Raw genomic sequence first — 21,341 nt, forward strand, 5'->3', positions numbered from 1 at the left:
TTAATCAATATATTACTTCTCAGTCCTGCGTGATTTTTTTTTTCTCTCAAGAAGGCATATTTCACCCTCTCAGACGTCTAACAGCTTCGACGCGGACGGCCAAAATGTATAGATCCTCTTAAAAGAGCGAATTTTATCGTTAAATTTTTACTTGACATCACCAGATTATAACGACGTGGTCATCAAGAAAGATGGAGCTGTGACAGTCCGGTCACCTTAGTCGGTTGCAGGTGTGACAAGATCGGGACGCATCTACATTACAAATGGTTGATTAAAGATCGGCAATAAAACAAGACTGGACATTAAAGGATATGGACACCTTTGATGACTTTCGTTTTTTTCTTAAATACATGCATTTCAGGCTAAAAATACTTTTTGTGATTGGGTTTAATAAAAAATTTAGCTTTTAAAGTTTTTAGTTTTTTTTTTATTTCTCTGCACATTGCGGACTGCAGAATGAGTTAACTGATGAGCACAAACTACATCAAAGTTGAGATGAACTTTTATGTGGATGCGGAAAGGAGTTTAAAAACAAAAGGACAGATAAAAGAATTACAAAGTCTCCGGTCAGAATTGAGCTGCATATTCCTGATGGGGTCCGACTAATGTATTAGAGCACAGATGTATTTCTTTACATTTCTCCACATTGAACCAATCTTCCCAAACACTCAGTTTGTCAATGTCAGCATGTAACTTATGAACATCTTCCATAGAGTGCACCATATGACGTAGTTTATGTCATTTAAAAAAATAGAAACAATACTATTAATTCTGAATAATAGCGGAACCATTACTGACCCATTCCAGTCATCACATTAGATAGCATTGTGTACTTACCATTGCTCATTTTTCCTTTCTACCCAGCTAATTCTTCTATTTTCCATTAGGTCTACGCCATCACTTAATTAATAACTGACTAGCTGAATCCTTCTTAGTTCTATGTAGAAACAGGAGGTAATTTTTCCTTGCAAGAGTCACGAGTCACTGCAAAAGTCTATGACATTGGGGAAGGAGGAGCAGCTGGGTTAGGAGGTGTAGAGGGGAATGATAAATGAAGGGACAAGAGACTTCCTGTCTCTACATAGAGCACAGAAAAGAGAAGAATTAGCTGGGTGGAAAGGCAAAATGAGCAATTGTAAGTACACAGTGCCATATAATATGATGATTGCAATATATTAAGTGGATAAAAGCTTTGATGGGAGGAGGAGTGCTTCTTTAAGCTTCCTGGTCTATAAATTCTCGGGAAAGACCTGCAGCTCTCTTTGAAAAAGTGGGCACCATATTAGCTTTGTGCCAGTCGCTCGGCACAGTACAGGACACTAGAGAGTCTCAGGGACCAGGGAGGGATGAATGGATGGATAGAGATATTAGATAGCAAGAAAGAGAATAGATAAATAAAATTTAAATAATAAAATTGTTGCTCAATTAATAAAAATTAAACAACATAACACAAAGGGTTAAACAGAGCCAGTACAGACAATCTCACATAAAGATGAAATTAGCCATGTTATGTTCTCACAAGATCACGGGCAGCAGTGATGATCGCTGACATCATGTGGAGCAGTGGTGACCGGCTAATGTTGTAGTCAATCCTCATTTACCAGCCACAGCAGGAGGACAGAAGATGGAGGTTCACCAAAGCGGTCAACCTCCATCTATTCTGATAGAAGTTGGCCAATAATATACACAGTTGTACTGAAGAAGATTTTCTGCCAAGACTTTCACGGTAAGTCAATGCCAAAGAAGTAGTCTGATCGTTCCCATCTCCAAGATACTGGTTCCTAATTCCTCATGGAGAGGTGCGTCCTATTTATGTATTTGGTTGCACTGTGCTGAGAATCTCTGGAAAAGATGACTATGATGCCCACAAGATCACTGCAGATCCCAAAGCATAATACATGGAGGAAATGGAGGGGTTAGAAAATAGAAAAAAAAATTATTAAACCCGCCTGGTCCTCTGCTTCCTTCAGATCGGTCTTCTCTTCAGTCCAAAGAGAAGACCAAAAGGGAGGCTACAAAGGACTGTGTAGGCAGCTTCTGTTGCAGGACAAGGCCTACGACAGGTGAGTACATTTTTTAAAAAATTAACCCCTTCCCATCCTTTTATAGAGTTCAGCCTGCCACATCTAACGGCCCAAAATTTGGATTCCAGCAAACCAATTTTTTTGCAAAAATTAATAAAATTTGACCTGTTACGAATCGATTTCCTCATGAGAAATTCGTATTGAACACAATCTGTTTGTTTTTTTTAGGCCGAGTTCACAAATTCACAGTTTTGGGAAGAATTCACACTTACTAAATGAATTAATTATAAAGCACCCTAAAACATGGCTGCTTTCTTCCAAAAACAGTGCCACCCTGTCCACAGGTTGTATGAGGTATCACAGCTCAACTCCTTTGATTTCAGTGGAGCGGAGCTGCGTAACCAGACTCCACCCGTGGACAGGGATGGCGCCGTTTTTGGCAGAAAGCAGTCATGATATCCTACATATCTGATGAGGTATTTCCATTCCACTAAGTTAGGCAGCTCGTTAGGATATGGATGTAGATCACCTGCCCAGTGAGTGGCAAGGATGTAGCTGTGAGGAGCTGGCCTTGTTCTAAAGAGTATTGGACCTATGGACGTAGAGCGGAATTCGCGGCTCTAAGGGATGCAGACTTTTTCCAGCACGGAACACAGTTACGCCAATCTTATTGTTGTGTTCTATTAAAGATTTGCTTGCTGTGTTTTATTAGAGACTTTCTTGCTCGTCAGTTCAGACTCAGGAATCAATGTTTCCATTCAGTGACAGTAAGCAGAGGAAGACATGCAGGCTGGTTGTTATACATACATAAGGCTACTTTCACATTAGCGTCGTGCACTGCACGCCGCAATGCGACGTTGCGGCGCACCAACGCATACTGTGGAAGCGCCGGGGCAGTGGATGCTGTTTTTCAACGCATCCGCTGCCCCATTGTGAGGTGCGGGGAGGAGGGGGCGGAGTTCCGGCCGCGCATGCGCGGTAGGAAATGCTGGACACGACGCACCAAAAAACGTTACATGCAACGTTTTTTGGTGGCGATGGTCCGACGCAACACGACGCAACCGTCGCACGACGGTTGCGACGTGTGGCAATGCGTCGCACTGCGTCGCTAATGCAAGTCAATGGAGAAAAAACGCATCCTACAAGCACTTTTGCATGATGCGTTTTTTCTACAAAACGACACATAGCGACGTGCAGTGCACGACGCTAGTGTGAAAGTAGCCTAAAGGTACCGTTACACTAAACGACTTACCAACGATCACGACCAGCGATACGACCTGGCTGTGATCGTTGGTAAGTCGTTGTGTGGTCGCTGGGGAGCTGTCACACAGACAGCTCTCTCCAGCGACCAACGATCAGGGGAACGACTTCGGCATCATTGAAACTGTCTTCAACGATGCCGAAGTCCCCCTGCAGCACCCGGGCAACCAGGGTAAACATCGGGTTACTAAGTGCAGGGCCGCGCTTAGTAACCCGATATTTACCCTGGTTACCATTGTAAAAGTAAAAAAAAAAAAAAAAAAAAGTACATACTCACATTCTGATGTCTGTAACGTCCCCCGCCGGCGTCCACAGGGTTACGCGCTGCTGCTTTTTTTTTTACTTTTACAATGGTAACCAGGGTAAATATCGGGTTACTAAGCGCGGCCCTGCGCTTAGTAACCCGATATTTACCCTGGTTACAAGTGAACACATCGCTGGATCGGCGTCACACACGCCGATCCAGCGATGGACAGCGGGTGATCAGCGACGAAATAAAGTTCTGGACTTCTAGCTCCGATCAGCGATATCATAGCGGGATCCAGATCGCTGCTGCGTGTCAAACACAACGAGATCACTATCCAGGACGCTGCAACGTCACGGATTGTCGTCGTTCTCGCTGCAAAGTCGCTTAGGCCATGTGCACACGTTAAGTATTTTTCGCGTTTTTTTCACGTTTTTTCGCTATAAAAACGTGATAAAAACGCGAAAAAAACGCTTACATATGCCTCCTATTATTTTAAGTGTATTCCGCATTTTTTGTGCAAATGTAGCCTTTTTTTCCGCGAAAAAATCGCATCGCGGAAAAAAAAGCAACATGTTCATTAAAATGCGGAATTGCAGGGGATTCCGCACACCTAGGGGTCCATTGATCTGCTTACTTCCCGCACGGGGCTGTGCACACCATGCGGGAAGTAAGCAGATTATGTGCGGTTGGTACCCAGGGTGGAGGAGAGGAGACTCTCCTCCACGCACTGGGCACCATATAAGTGGTCAAAAAATAAGAATTAAAATAAAAAATAGTCCTATACTCACCCTCGATGTCTTCCCGCCTCCACTGCACGCTGTCGCTTCGGTTCCTGTAGCTGGTGTGCGGTGGAAGACCTGCCGATGACGTCACTGTCCTGTGATTGGTCGTGAGCGGTCATGTGACCGCTCACGTGACCGTGACGTCACGGAAGGTCCTGTGCGCACAGACCAGCTATAGGAAGAGGAACGGACGCCGCTGAGGAGATGTCTGGGTGAGTATAAGCATTTTTTTATTTTTTTTATTATTTTTAAACATTCTATCTTTTACTATAGATGCTGCATAAGCTGCATCTATAGTAAAAAGTTGGTCACACTCGTCAAACGCTATGTTTGACAAGTGTGACCAACCTGTCAGTCAGTTTTCCAAGCGATGCTACAGATCGCTTGGAAAACTTTAGCATTCTGCAAGCTAATTACGCTTGCAGAATGCTAAAAAAACGCGAAAAAAACGGAAAAAAAACGCAAAAAAAAAATGCGGATTTCTTGCAGAAAATTTCCGGTTTTCTTCAGGAAATTTCTGCAAGAAATCCGCAACATGTGCACATACCCTAAAGGCCCCGTCTCACATAGCGAGATCGCTAGCGAGATCGCTGCTGAGTCACTAGTTTTGTGACGCAACAGCGACCTCAGTAGCGATCTCGCTATGTGTGACACGTACCAGCGATCAGGCCCCTGCTGCGAGATCGCTGGTTGTGTCAGAATGGCCTGGACCTTTTTTTGGTCGTTGAGGTCCCGCTGACATCGCTGAATCGGTGTGTGTGACACCGATCCAGCGATGTCTTCACTGGTAACCAGGGTAAACATCGGGTTACTAAGCGCAGGGCCGCGCTTAGTAACCCGATGTTTACCCTGGTTACCAGCGTAAATTTAAAAAAAAAAAAACAGTACATACTCACCATCTGTTGCCCGTCAGGTCCCTTGGTGTCTGCTTCCTGCTCTGACTGCCGCCGTAAAGTGAGAGCACAGCGGTGACGTCACCGCTGCGCTCTGCTCTCACTGTACGGCGGCACACAGTCAGAGCGGGAAGCAGACGGCAAGGGACCTGACGGGCAACAGATGGTGAGTATGTAGTGTTTGTTTTTTTTGGTAACCAGGGTAAACATCGGGTTACTAAGCGCGGCCCTGCGCTTAGTAACCCGATGTTTACCCTGGTTACCCGGGTGCTGCAGGGGGACTTCGGCATCGTTGAAGACAGTTTCAATGATGCCGAAGTCGTTCCCCTGATCGTTGGTCGCTGGAGAGAGCTGTCTGTGTGACAGCTCCCCAGCGACCACACAGCGACAAAACAGCGATGCTGCAGCGATCAGCATCGTTGTCTGTATCGCTGCAGCGTCGCTGTGTGAGACGGGGCCTTTAGTGTGAAGGTACCTTAAGGCCAGACCCAAGATTGTCAATCAAGGAAAGCAATCATAACTCTCGTTAGTGTCTCAGAGGCCTGAAGCCATTGTTCTCCCACCCACTAATCCCATTGTGTGAATAGGGATAGTAGACCCAGCGGAGCTGTCAACATAGGGGGTCTCACATGCAGTCCCAGGTGATGGGTTCGACCTGAAGAAAATAAAATACCTCCACCAACACACAGTTAAGGTACCTTCACACTAAACAACTTTCCAACGAGAACGACAATGATCCGTGACGTTGCAGCGTCCTGGATAGCGATCTCGTTGAGTTTGACACGCAGCAGCGATCTGGATCCCGCTGTTATATCGCTGGTCGGAGCTAGAAGTCTGGAACTTTATTTGGTCGCTAGATCGGCGTGTATCGTCATGTTTGACAGCAAAAGCAATGATGTCAGCTATGTTTTTACATGGAGCGTGAACGATAAGTGAGTCGCCGTTACGTCACTGGATCGCTCCTGCATCGTTCTGGAGCTGCTGTGTTTGACGTCTCTACAGCGACCTAACAGCGATGCTCCAGCGATCTAGTTTAGGTCGGATCGTTGTCTATATCGCTGGAGCGTCGCTTAGTGTAACGGTACCTTTAGCTTTGGTGGGGGAGGGTGTGAACAATTCTGCCCATTCAGGAGGCTGATGTCAGGGAGGGAAAACAATAAGCCACATGTTTAGTGAGGGAGTTGGTGAAATGACGTCGAGGGGCGAGGATCTATTTCTCAGGACCTGTGCCCATGCGTGGATAGCCTATGAAGATTGGAGATCGGTCGCCGGTTGGGCTGGATACATGTGCTACAGTCGTGGGATCTGTCATCTGGATGTGAGTAACCATCTTAAGGGCTGTGAGGGGTGGATACATGTGCTACGGTCAGTCATCTGGACGAACGTGAACCATGACTACAGACTATACTAGCGGGTGATATGAAATCTTTGCGTCAACCAAAAGTTGGGAGACAGTGAGTATCGCCTGGTACTGGAGCAGTGGAACTACCAGCTCAAGAGAGGATTTTGTGGACTAAGGACAATGTATTTTGGCCATCTACCAGGAATTATTGTAAAACCACAGCCATAAGAATTAAAAAATAGTTGCATCGTTAACCTGCCTAGGTGATTATTACAACTCACATCTTCACAGTGGCCCTTTATTTTTGTGGAACAGTGTAGTTCCCAGTGATCGAACCTCCACGATCATAAAGTGACAATACATTCAAAGATTTGACATCACCTTATGGGACCACGTTCAAAGGGGTTGTGCAACATTAGAAAATCATGGCTGATTTATTCCAAAAAGTAGCGCTACCCCTGTCTATAGTTTATGTCTGGTGTTACAGCTCTGCTCCACTGCAATACCACAAACAACCTGAGGACTAATCGGTGAACTGTTTCTGTAACATAGCAGCCATGTTTTTCTAATACTGGAAAATCAATTAAATCAAATGGTAATTTTTCACCAGACCTTCAATAACCTGAAAAACAATCATACGCAGGAACCCATTGCATAGGCCAAAGCCAAAACGAATACAGTCTAAAGAGGAGGGGGTAGAACTTTTGGAAAATCTGATGAAAAATTGTACAATGCGAGAAATATATACCAAGAAACATGCAAGAATTGTATCCGAAAAATGAACACAAATCGAAAAATGTTATGATAAAAGGGTTTACCTTCCAGAAGTAGCTGCTCTGCAAAGCAATCTTCACTCACAACCAACCAAAAAAGGTGAATTTCTTTACCCTGAGGACAAAAAAAACCAAAACAAGACATCAGTAGTGCATAAATAAATGAGGCGTGCAGGCGAGCACGTCGGCAGCATTTTCATTGGCATCATTTTGGGCATGAGCAAACATAAGTAAATAAAATGATGAAAATGAACACAAAATGAATCCAATTGTGCCTAATGGTGAATGACATCTACAGAGGTAATAAAAACAATATGTCACAGGACAGTTGCATATCGGTACCAGCCAGCACTCATCTCTTCAATTCGCAAGAACAACACAGGCTTTCCGAAAACAGAGCAGAGGAGACGGCTTTGTGTTCAGAGGTTTTTTTTGTTTTGTTTTTTTAAAAGTGCTGCGAGGCGACTCCGGCTACTAACATGTCCATTCAGTGGTAGATGAACGAGGATTCTCATCGTGGACCACGGAAAACACAGACATTCCAAAAAACTTTGGGTGCATTTATGGTCACGACCTACCAGAAAAGAAAACACAATTTCATCATAACAAAAGCCAGGCCTAAAACTATTAGGAAATTGCAAAAAAAAAAAGTCAAAATAAAATCGTTCCACCATTTAAACCTCAAGATCCTTTTCTTTCTTTTTTTTATTGTTAAATTGTTAATTCTTAAAAACTTCAGCTGAAACTCATCCCTGGCTGCAAGGCAACTGACTTCTGCAGGAGCTCTCCTCCCACTACTGTGCAGAAGGAGACCTGGAAAGATAATCAAGTCCCTTTTAACAACTTTGGATGCATTTATGGTTACAGTCTACTTAAAAAATACTTAGAGGTCAAAATTTCATCATGGCACAGAATCCTGGTCTAAAATTCTTAGGAAATTGCAGGAAAAAAAAGCAAGAAAAAGTAAAAATGTTCCACAATTTGGACTCTTTCTATTTTGATCACAGCCTTAAGTGTGAAATTTCCAGTCGATTTTATTTTCTTTTTCATCATTCTAAAAAAAAAAAATTAGCTGAAACTCATTTCTGGCTGTAACGCAACTGACTGCTGCAGGAGCTCTCCCATTACAGTGAGGAAGGAGACCAGAAAAGCAAAGCAAGTCCTAATTGACACCTTTGGGTGCATCTATGGTCACGATCTTCCAAAGAATTTTAAAAAAATACTTTGGGGTCCCAATTTTGTCATAACTTTTACCCTACAGAAAATATTAACAATATATAACAAAGAGCACTCTAAAAGTACAAAATAAATAGGTTCTGCAATTAAGACTTCAGGACTTTTTCCTTTTTGATCCGATCCTAAAGTGTGAGACTGAGATTTCCAAGCCATTTTCTTTCCTTATTCTTTTTAGACAACTTTAACTAAAACTTGTCCCTGGTTGTAAGACAACTGACTGCTGCAGGAGCTCTCCCCCCTATAAGACTACTATAAAGTACAAAAGAAATACATTTTGCAATTCAGATCCTTTCTCTTTTGATCTGAGTGGGAGATTTCTAAGACATTTTCTTTCCTCATTTTGGAAAACTTTAGCTGAAACTCGTTTCTGGCTGTAAGGGAACTGGCTGCTGCAGGAGCTCTCCATCACCTAGACTATACGCAAAAAGAGACCAGAAAAGCTAAGTGTGTCCCCTTTAGGGTTGAAAACTGCCCAATTCTTCATTTCCCCAACATCATCAATCGGAGGTCAGAAGGTCACCATATCCAGTAGAAGGTTGGCTGGTCCTGCCAAAATCGATGGGTTCGGCCAAATGGAATCAAATGTGTACAGGGGTCTATAGGGGCCTGTCAAACACTTTGGCAAGGGTTTAATATCGGTTGGACCTAAAGGCCTTGATATATATTAGATAAAAGAAAACTGAACCCACCAATTTTGAAGGGATCGAAAGACCATCTAATATGTATGGAGGCCTCCTGACTCTAATCCGACAGATAATGTTGGGGATGTAAATGGAGAATGTTGAATTTCAATGCCGTTCCTTTTGTTCGAAGGGTAGTTTTCTCATAGAGAACATATGAGTACTCGGCAGAGTTGAGCATGTCTTTGTATATCGGAGATGCAAGAGTTAAAGGGGTTATCCAGGCTTGAATTCAAGTCTGCAGTCAATCTGTGATTACGTACTGCTTGGATTCTCTGATGCTGACATGTGAGCAAGTGGGTGTGTGACCGAAAGTAAGCGATTTGCATACATGCAGTCATGTGCCAACTAGACCTGCCTGGACTCGCTCAATGCAAGTGTATTCAGCAAGTCTAGTTGGAATGTGGCGGGAAGTATGCAAATCGCCACTACCGGATCATTTTGAGGATTCACAAGTCTGCACTAATATAGAAGGACTGCAGACTTAAACCCAAAGCCTTTTAATGTCTATGGCCAGCTTAAGTTTTGCCCTAGTTTTCAAAGGTTAAGACAAAATCATTTCTGTATTAGTGCATTGGTTACGGCCCCATGGGCATTAAGGATTCACATTCAATTACAGAACTCCTTGAGGAGTAATTCAACAATAGATCTTCATGACCTATCCCAAGGATATGTCATAAATGTCTCATAGCTAGGTGACCCAGCAATATGAGCATCACCAACCCTAGTACTTGGGTCATATGTCCCTGTTCTGGGGGATGAGTTGGCTGCATATCTGTGAAATACTCTCCATAAATAAAGCAAATAGTCAAAATGCATCTTGGTCCCAGTGGTTGGAAGAGCCCCCTTGACCTTTACCGACCAGGGCCCAGACCACTCTTGGTCAGAAGAGCGTTGGATAATCCCAGAATGATAGAACTAGTTAACAGTAGACTATCAGATGTCACCAAGGAGATCCGCGATGCAGAAGAAAATCCAAATTCCACAATTAATTATGTATCGTGTTTTAACGGAAAAGCTGAACTGGAAATCAAGAAGATAATTGTTTGATAATTATTTGCAACAATAGATAATAATTTGTAACTATATAGAAAACCACTTAATGAATTGTAATTGAGCTTCGGTTCAGGGCTGATGGTAAATATAACACCACAATTAAGCAATTATCTTGTTTTTATTATAATTGCAGTTTTTTTATTTTTTTTTTGCAAAACAATTTGTAAGTTATGTGAACAAATTACACTGCATGTTTTTTTATTCTATAAACGAGAGCGATTATCGAGGCAAATTCAAGTGAATGGATCTAAGCTCCCACATAAGCACGCTTGTGCCGTACATAGCCCCATAGTCCCTACACAGTGTAATAACGGATGGCTTTCAGGGTAGCTATTACGGAAGAAAAAAAAAAAAAAAAAGCTTTTGACACATTATAGCGCCATTTTAAAATGTTTTGATTGGCAGGAATATGGATGTGCAGCTTCTTCATTTCTGACACATATACCAGGATGGGGGACAGACACACTGTATATACCAGGACGGGAGACCTATACAGTAGGCCAGAATGGGGGATATATATACCAGGATGGGAGACATATATACCATAATGAGGCTGATGGGGGACATATATATACCAGGATGGGAGACATATATACCAGGATGGGGCTGATGGGGGACATATATACCGAGAAGGGGGACATATATACTGAGAAGGAGGACAAATATACCGAGAAGGGGGAGACCTACATACCAAGATAGGGGACATATGTACTAAGAAGGGGCCCAGGATGGGGGACATTACTACATGAGGGAGGGACAAACACATTTGTCTTTATAGGCTTTAGAACGTTTCAAGGGACCATATATCTGACCAACATGCAGGTGGGTACTAGGACCAAATCTTGCACCGGGACCCATCGAACTCTAGTTACACCACTGTTAACAGCCCATAAAAAAGGCAGGTGCAAGAGGGTATAAAGAGAAATTTCTGGGTTCCATAGCATTTTTAATTCTCTTTTCAAGATTATTGAGTACCCCATGCCTTGGGTCTGGAGAGAGAACATTGATGGTGATGGTCCTTTAGGTCCCCAATGGGATGTACACCGAAGAGCACAGTCACTACCTCCCCCTCCATACAGTCTACCATTGAATGTCTGTGTGCTCCTTCAAGTAAAAAATTCCCCAAATTCTCCATTTCATCCTATTTTTAATCTATGAAATTCACCTTGAAGGTAAAAATAAAGAAAAAGAAGATGGAGCCAAAAAGACAGAGAAATCCCGATGGGTTCATTATACTGCAAACTCCGATTATTACCACCATCAACTGCGCAGTCAGATTATTTTTACAAACTATAAAGAATCTGACTATTTCATTCAATGGTGAGTCGACAATCTGCAGACAGCTTCTTGTGGTGACGGCCTACAGAACTGCACATAAAAAATAACCACAAAACATGGAGTAATCGCTCGCAGACTGACCGTATGTAGCATTCGGGGAAGCATTATTTTTAGCTATTCACTGCTCAAAGGGCCAACATCAAAGAAAGGACTGCTAGGTGTTAAATCATAGGAACTTGCAGAAAATTATGTTAAGGCAAAACTCAAGTTGTCCTCAAGAACAGGTCATAGACACAAAGTAAAAATTAGATTAAAACGTGAAGAAAAAGAATTTGAGGACATTCTAGAATTCCAATAGAAGGGGTTTCTTTAAAAAAAAAAAAGTTTGTACCAAGTTGAAAAGTTACCATTTCTCTATGTGATTGTGTGATAACTTATTAATTGATGGTGGTGTAACTACAGGGACTCCTTTCCCAAAACAAGGAGGACCCAAAGACAAATAATGGAGCGGTGGTGCGCAATGTCAACCTCCGCTCAACTCAGAAGAGACTGGTGAGGTTTCCAGCTGTTGGACCCCCGTAGATCAGTAAGTTGCGTTATCTTAAGAATGGGGATAACTTAAGAAGTCTTTAAATAGAGTCTGTCAGCACAATCTGACCGCGCAAACCAAGCATGAGAGCTCGGTGCACCTTTGGTGAAGCCTAGTAGTTCAGTGCACCTTCTTGTTTTCCATCTTTTGTAGCTTTCTTCTTCCTTTCGTGACACCTCTGGCTTTACAGGTGCCTTTCCAAGTGCTTGTGCTTGGTTTGCACAGTCATTTTGTGCGGACAGTCACCCTTTATGTGCATCATTCCCTACTTGCAGTAAAAAAAAATTAAAAAATATAAAAGTTTTTGCCCTAAATCCTAGAGGGCCAAAATGTTTGGTGTCTAATGGGTTCTACTAAGTTATACGGGGCATATCTAGAAGGGGTACTGAGGTATCACATATGATCTAGTGCATATTTGCCAAAGCAAAGGACGAAGGGAGGACAGAAGGACATCCTTTATAAAGCGTCAAACATTTTCGCCACTCTGCTCCCTAAAAGTTTGAACACAAGGGCTTCATCATCAGCATTGAGGCATCATACATTCTTGGGGTACAGACGATACAAGCTATACCTTTAATATCGTGTCATGTTCCACCCATTCAGGTACAAAAAAATATAAAATAAAATTAACTACAAATATCGACTTTTTTACATAGATAAATTGGGATGGAATTTTTTTTAAGAACTTAAATGAAAAAAAAAAAAGAAAAGCCCTTTCTGGTTTTAATCCAAATCTCATTACAAGAGGATCAGCACACCTTCCGAAAATAAAATGACTGAACATACAATTAATTACCATTCTCACAATATAATTCGTTAATTAATGCCCTTGAGGTTTTCTTATATTAAAACAAAACTTATCCCACTACCAAAAGTATTCCTCCATGCTGACAGTTATCCAGTTTCCATATGTTCTGACATGTTGGACGTTAATATTTTTGGTGATCAGGGATCTAAGATTCCAGTTCTGGAACTTTCAGGTTGTAGCTGTGGGACCTGGGCCCTCGTGTCTGGTGGGGACAAAGAAATACAATAATTGCACATGGCAGGTGGAGGTCCTGGTATATATTTTTGCATGGATGCCCAGGAGCTACAAATTGTGCCTCCTCTGTACCAATTTGTGGGGTGTCATGATTTACCCAGCTACACCAAAAGATTCTCAGACTCGCGGCGACACTTCACTCTTCCAAGAATACACCAGGAATATGCAAATTATCTCCCTCAAGCTTCAATTCCTGGTTTGACGATTTCATTGAAGCAGCTTGAATCCAGCTACACCCAAAGATCCTCATACTCACGAAGATTCTTAACTGTTCCCAGGATGCACCAGGAATATGCAAATTATCTCCTTCAAGCTTCTATTCCTGGTTCCATCCATAGAGGTTCCGAGAGGGGTTAAATGCCCTGGGTGATGGGGAGGAGGGTGCAACAAGTCCCCCAGCCTTAACCAGAAAACATTATTTTGGTGGCTCACTGCTTAGCACTGTATCCTTGCAGCGCTGGAGTCCCGAGTTAAAATCCTGGGACCGCCAGTTATAAAGGGGCTTGGCCACATGGAAAATTTTTACCATGAAATGGGAGTTGAAGTTTTTAATTTCCCAACAGCGCCACCAGAGGGAAAATTATTACATAGCTCTCATTAAAATCAAGGGGATGTCTATGGAAAGCAGTGAAATCCCAGGTCCTCCAGGCCAAGAGAGGCTCTCTGTTGCCATTCTTTGTCAATAATTAAGTGAGGGTTCTGAAAAGGAGACTCCCCTTCCCTCTCTCTCCTTTATTAAAGGGTTTATCCAGGACTTTTTCACTTTTTTTTTTATTATGGGCCTAAATTCTAACAGACAAGTACTTACTAACTCCCTGCCTGTTCTACATGGCTAAGTGTGATCACGACTCCTCGTGACAGCGATTCAGCTGCTCCACATCAACAGAGTAGCTCTTCCTCTTCCGCATTGCTCTGATTACTGACATCCTGCTGATCGACCGCCGGCTCCCCGCAGTTAGGCTAGGTTCACATCATGTTAGTGCCATCTGTTTAATGGATCCGTTAAACGGATGCGCTAACGCTGATGCACAAAATCTCTTTTTTACTACAATCGCGCTAACGCATGCGCTAACATATGGTTGGCATGCGTTAGCAATAGAGGTCTATGCACAGCGAATGCGTCCGTTCGCTGTGTGTTAGACATAATGTACCCGAAAACGCGGTAGACCGCATTCAAGGGTGCGTCACAAAGTAACGCATCATCGCTAACGCATGCCGATTTTGACATGCGTTAGGATGCTTTACACTATTGAAGTCTATGGGTGGGTGCGTTAACAGATCCATTACATAGCGTTCGTGCCACTAAGTAACGGATCCGTTAAACGGATCGCCCAAATGTAATGTGAACCTAGCCTTAGGCTGCAGGAAGCCGGCTGTCAATCAGTATGACGGTGGCAGTCACATCCCATCAACAGAGCCGAGCGGAAGAGAAGTGGCTGCTTTGTTGACATTTAACAAAAGCTGCTGAATCGCCGGCAGGAGCGGTCTGTGCCGGCAAAGATCAGCACCAGGCATAACAGGCAAGTAGATTATCCTGATAACCCCTTTAAACCCAAGGGTTCTTAAAAGTACAGATTCCCTCAACTAATATCCGACTATTTCCAATGAGAGGAAAACTCAGAAGGCCGCCTCACTCAACCCGATCGTGTGAGACATCCAATTTCACGTGCGGAATCAGTTGACACAGGCAGACTGTGTTAAATTCAGAATAATACGCTGTTTTATTTTTCGCTTCCACTCGCAGAGCGATGTTATTATGAAAATGTCCCATAAACTGATTTATGTTTATCTATTGTGCCTCTCCAATTTTCTGCATGTTTAGCAGACAAACCTGTGGTTTCCACTTTGCATTGCAGATCTGATCGCTTACCCGATACTGAACACTACTCGGCCATGTTAAATTTTAATTTGAAAAACAAAACTGCTGAAATGGGCTACTTTAAATTAAGTTATACATTTGTGCTCTGTTTTTCATAACCTAAACACATCAGGTAGCAAGGAATAAAACAGACAAGGGTTTTTCTTGAAATGTATTATCCCTATATTGTTCTTTATATTGTACGTTTCGCTTAAAGGGCACCCGGCGAGCGGCTGTGAAACCTCTAGAATCAATAGCACAGATGAAGTACAAGCCTTAATGTAATTTATGTTAATACATGACCGGCCGTACCCTTATTTGGCTAAGAAAAACATTGCTACTTTTTTTTTTTTTTTTAAACAGCGCCACATCTAACCACAGGCTATATGTAGTATTGTAACTCAGCCCCATTTACTTCAAAGAAATCTAGCTGCAATACCAGCAACAACGTATTGACAAAGTGTGGCACTGTTTCTGGAGGAAAGCAGTCATGTGTTTCCAATCTTGGTGAACCAATTTAAAGAGGATGCATGACAAATATTAATCTTGTTCATATGTCATAGGCTGGTTTCACTCATGGTCTGAGTATGGGCCGTGATGTCTGGATCAGTGTCCAGTCTTCTGACCTGAACTCAACAGTCATAATGTCAGATGTGTGAAAATGGCCTGCTCCATTCATTGATTACATGTTGGTCATTTATTTTTACAAAACGTCCTACTACATTCAGAAGATAGCTAGCCGCAGCCTTCCTCAGTGGTAATCTAGAATGAGTACAATTAGATCCTCTGCTATCAAAGATCGGGTGAAACCAACAGGAGTCCACAGAATTATCCAGTTTCCATTGATGGTGCAAGGCGGTGGTGACTAACTGATAATGCTGGGAAACCAACATAAAGCCATCATTAAACCAACATAAAGTGACAGACCAACATAAATCCAACATAGATCTAACCATAAATCCAACAATAATAAAGCATAAAACCAACAATCCAACAAGGCTTTACGTTGGCTCTATGTTTGATCTATGCTGAATTGTTGGTTTTATGTTGGATTTACATTTGATCTATGATGAATCTAACATAAAGCCAACATAAAACCAACAAAGATCCAACATAGATCCAACACAGATCCAACAGAAATCCAACACAGATCCAACATAGATCCAACACAGATCCAACATAGATTCAACACAGATCCAACACAGATCCAACACAGATCCAACACAGATCCAACACAGATCCATCACAGATCCAACATATACCCAACATAGATCTAATGTAAATCAAACATAAAAAAAATCCAACATAGATCTAATGTAGATCCAGAATAAAGCCAACATAGGTACAACATAGGGTAAGTCCAACACGAGGCCCAAATAATTCACCAGAACCATTGAGCAGATCATTAGGGGTTTCAGGAATGATCCTGTGTTATCAGATGATCACCAAGGTGGCTCTCATAAGAGGCTTCCCTTCCTTTAATGAAATTAATCGTAAAACTATGAAACCTTTTAGGGAAAATCACTTTGAAATTTCAAAATTGGATTGAACCACTTGGCGAAGAAAAAGATTCCCAAACACATTAGATGAGCACCAGACAAATCCAATTATTTTGACACGATTGGTTGACCATCCAATATGTCTAGGGATTTCTTCAATCTTCTGCCGGGGACAGGAAGTATTGGGTATTTTGGATTTCAATCTGCATGATCCTTATTACTCGAAGAAAGTAAGTCAGAGGTGCATGGCTGTAGCTCATTTCCCTCTCAGTATTAAGAACACATGCATGCGTTACCAAACCGAGAATGTATGTGTATGGTGGAGAAAGGACAAATAAAGCGCATTCAGCACCTGAATCAATGGCTAGCTAATGTGCACAGGTGTTTCTCGAATTTGCTGTTGAGGACAGGAAGCATTGGGCATCTTACATTTCAATATATCTGACCTTCTGTTCTAAAAGTGAGAAAATCCAACTCCAGAGATGAATGGAAGCTTGCCAAACCAAGCTTGCATGCGTACGCAGACGTCAGAGAGAATAAAAAGCATTTTGCAGACCGGCCAATGGCTGACTAATGTGTATAGCCATGTTAATTTTGTGACACAGAGATCTCTAAATTTTTTTCCTCCAGGAAATAATAATCTATTTGCCATGGTGTCTCGACAACCAAGTAGACAAGGATAGCCCAGTAGATCCTATAAGATCAAAGGTTGCGTGAAACCAACATGAATTCACCAAAATATCCAGCTACCATCAATGGTCGCGGTCGGTGATGGCTAACTGATACTTTAGGGAACATTTTCCTGTTATCAGGGATCATGGTGTCTCTGAATGGAGAACCTGACCATAACAGATCCAGTACTGGCTAGATGCACCTAATAGGTCTAGGAAACAAGAGCACATTGTTGGGTTGATGGCATGTAACAAAAATAGCATTGACTACCGATTGAGTATCTTTGCAAAGAAAACACAACAAGGTTTGTAAAACCTGAATAACTTTTATACTAAGCCCAAAACGCTGTAGAAAGAGGAATGTGGAAAGCTCATATTCCACACATATACATTCCACAGGTGCAAGCTTACATAGCAGACTAGAAAAACAACCCCTTGTTTATCGGCTTCATTAACTCTCCTAAACAATGCCATGCAGGGGAAAGTTAAAATGTGACTTGGTTTATTTTTGTTCTTTAGAAAGTCAAACATCATACACAGAAGTAGAAGGAAAAAAGCTTACAAAAAAACAAAAAAACAAACACCAACTCAAACTTTGGCCAAGGCCCATTCATGATAAACTGTTGTACTGGAGGACTCTATGGAAGGAAGACCGTAGTTACAAAAACAGTCCTTGGTTGGGCTCCTATTTGGGCCATTGTGCAAACAGTTTCTGATGGCTCAATATTTGTTCAGATCTTGATCTGACCGGATGGAAGGGTATCTTTACGTCAAAAACTGTACAGTGTTTAGATGGAAAGAAAGTAAATTATCCCTTTATATTAAAGGGGTTGTCTTATGAATGATTTTCAGGAACACTTCCTGCTTGGCAGCAGTCAGTGCGCTCCTGAACAATTGACAGTTTGGACGAGCGGCATGGTCGCGCCTCTACCACGATCGGTTTGCTCTCCGACACAGTAGTATGCAGCATCAGAGTAGAAAGAAAACTGAAGTTAGCAAGCTCAAGAACAGTGCTTACAAGCTCTAGAAATTTTTTTGTAAGCACCGTGCTCCTTGCCCAGCAGACTGGCCACCTTTGATAAAAAGCAGCAGTGGCAAGTAACCTAGACAATGAGCAATAAACTCTAAAATTAATAATAAATGAGTAAATTTCAGAGCTTGTTTTCGCACACACTGTGCAATTTTATCAATTAAATAACTTGAGTACGATCCTTTTAAGAGGACTTGTCAAAAAAGGCCAGTTCTTGCTTAAATGTTATTCTTGATGTTCCCCTGATTATAACATCTTTTGTATTTTTAAAATCAGCCATACGGTTCCAGAGATATTGGCCTTTTTATTTAGTACTAAATTCATGGTCTGTTCGAGAGGGGCGGTGCTCACAGGATCCTCTGGGGCGTGCCATTAGGCTGCTCTGCATTATTGCCCTGTGAGCCACGCCTCTTTAGTAAAAACCATAAAAATTTGTACTAAATTAAAAAGGTTCATATCTCTGGATCCATATGACATATTTACCAAAAAACAGAATTCTCAGAGGAGCAGTGGGAATAAAATAAGAGTAATAACTGACCACTTTTGACCTAGTGACGAGTCCTCTTTAAAGTGGCTCAGCTAAAGTGCTAGGTGCCCCTAGAGAAAAGTTTTTTTTTTTTCCAAAGTCACAAACAGAATTGTGAATGCAGCTACATAATAGAATACAATCTATCACTGAGAATCAGTACAAGATAAGTAATGCCAAAAAAGTACTGAAATTTTTATGCCGATGGTAAAGTCTTATTATAATTTAACCTCTAATTCTGGATGACACCGAACAAGCTGCATACTAGTGGAATTTTAATTTGCATTAATAAAACACAAAATAAAAAAAAAAAAAAAAAACTACACACAGTTGGCTACTTTAGCAACTAAAAACATTAGCTTAAAATACATATATATATATATATTTTTTTTTTCACATCAACAGAAGATCTTGAAAACGTTTTGTGGCTTTTACAATCCAAATGTAAACAGGAAATTAAGGCAACTGAACGAGAAAAATAAGATAATTACAGTGTAAAAAGCACAACGGCGAAAACATGTATCTGTAGAGGCGTCATGTCATGCCGTATACTGTTAACCAAAGGGTCTTTTATAATTCGGCCCACAACAAGATACCGACAATTAGGTTTTCTTATTAGTCTTATATATTTAAAGGTGCTATCCACTTGAAATCCATACCTTATTTATCCATACCTTACTAATATAATTACAATGCCAAAGCTTCACCGAAGTCCCTGTTTCACTGTGGGGCTTAGGTCTTGGCACCTCCATTTCTGTCTTGTGCTTGACACAAGAGTAAGTTTCCATGTCATGAGTGCTGTGTGAAAAGGGGGCTGGCTGACCAGATCATTTCAATAGCTCAGCCCCATGTTATGTCTCACCTGGTGAGGTGGATCTTCGAAGCAATTGATAAGAAGTTGTAATGCAGCACATACAGATGACTTTGATTCAAAGAACAGAGGCTAGAGTGGACCACGGATAAACCGTAGACTCGGCAAAGTAGCAAAGTTGATCAATGTAGAAGAGCCCAGTGGATCAGGATGGATGAATATGTTAGGAGACCCACTTGAAGCAATGTAGCAGAATCCAGCTTAACAGCAAAGCTGAGTATGTCGGGAGGCACTGAAAAGTGGAGTGGAGCTTTTTCAGTCCAAAGAAGAGACATGCCTACCTGATTACTCAAGCGGTACACCACCACGTGAGCATGCCTATAAAGAATTAGAAGGTGATAGAAGTGCATGCCAGGTTATTATACTAAATTAACATGAAAGAGTTGGCCAGAGCAGTGGAAAAATGGAGCGCACGATGCAGGAGCCAGGTGACAGGTGAGCATCACCCTTCTAATGCTGCAATTAAGTTCTAAAGCCAAGCCCCATAGACATTAAACTAATATAGGCTGCACCTGCTCGTAACGATGGGTTTGGCCAACACTCTAATGTGTAAGGGGGCGCTGGCCAACTGATGCTGATTGGGAATGACCAACTTTGAACTGCTGATCACTTTGTTCTCCTGAAGATAACCTGCCTGAAAAGATGTCCTTCAGCAGCTTTCTCATATGGGAGAGACTGCAGAGATAGCTGCCGGCTGAATGATCGGCTGAAGAATCATGCGGCCAACCGCCATCTAATATGTATGGGGGCCTTTAGAATGTATAGAGGTTCTGGAATTACAATGAGAAAGATAAATTTTCACCATCAGAAAAATACTCCAAGTGTCCTCAAACCTAAAGCTTCCCAACGGTTTGTCACTGGTACATAACATGAGACGTTAATCGTCCAAAATGTGGCCCAGATAGCGTGCATAACTGAGATATCATGATCTTCAATAGTGATGAGCGAATATACTCGTTACTCGAGATTTCCTGAGCACGCTCGGATGTCCTCCTGATTATTTTTTAGTGCTCGGAGATTTAGGTTTTTTCGCCGCAGCTGGATGATTTACAGCTACTAGCCAGCTTGATTACATGTGGGGATTCCCTAGCAACCAGGTAACCACCATATGTACTTATGCTGGCTAAAAGCTGTAAATCATTCAGCTGAGGCGATGAAAACTAAATCTCCGAGCAATAAAAAATACTCGGGAGGACACCAGAGCGTGCTCGGGAAATCTCGAGTAACGAGTATATTCGCTCATCACTAATCTTCAACTGTCCGAGGTCAGTGAATTATTTTCTGGTTCTCATAACCCCACTTAGTGTAAATAAAAATACATAATTTCAAAGAAATGTTTCAACACGTCATATGGAAAGTTACTAATGGACAAAAGAACTTGATAGACAGTCATATATGGGCCAACTACGACAGAACAGACTGAAGGTTTGCATATTGTATCTATGTTCTTACCATATTTCAACCCCATTTTTATTCGAGCTCAGGATCATGTATTACCAGGAGATGAGAATTATACCTGGTATTGTCCTCATCAACATTTCATTACAGAATCCAATCACATTGGTACAATATGGTAACACAAAAACATTTTGGGTGTTCAAGTTGACTGAAGGGATGGAGGAGACTCAATTGGAACCAAGAACTTTCTTGGTCAATCTTGGTCATCTCAATGTATCATGCTGAG

General features: G+C 41.9%; 1 protein-coding gene across 11 annotated transcripts in view; it reads right to left on the reverse strand.

The window, feature by feature from the left end:
• FOXP1 (forkhead box P1) overlaps nt 1-21,341 on the reverse strand; it is a 734,927-nt gene that overhangs the window by 432,269 nt on the left and 281,317 nt on the right. For all 11 annotated transcript variants that reach the window (XM_077276201.1, XM_077276197.1, XM_077276196.1 and 8 more), the window contains one exon: nt 7,367-7,436. The gene's annotated coding sequence lies outside the window, so the exon portion shown is untranslated. The remainder of the gene's footprint in view (nt 1-7,366; nt 7,437-21,341) is intronic.

The sequence above is a fragment of the Ranitomeya variabilis genome, chromosome 8 (assembly GCF_051348905.1).
Source record: "Ranitomeya variabilis isolate aRanVar5 chromosome 8, aRanVar5.hap1, whole genome shotgun sequence".
NCBI classification, from domain to species: domain Eukaryota; kingdom Metazoa; phylum Chordata; class Amphibia; order Anura; family Dendrobatidae; genus Ranitomeya; species Ranitomeya variabilis.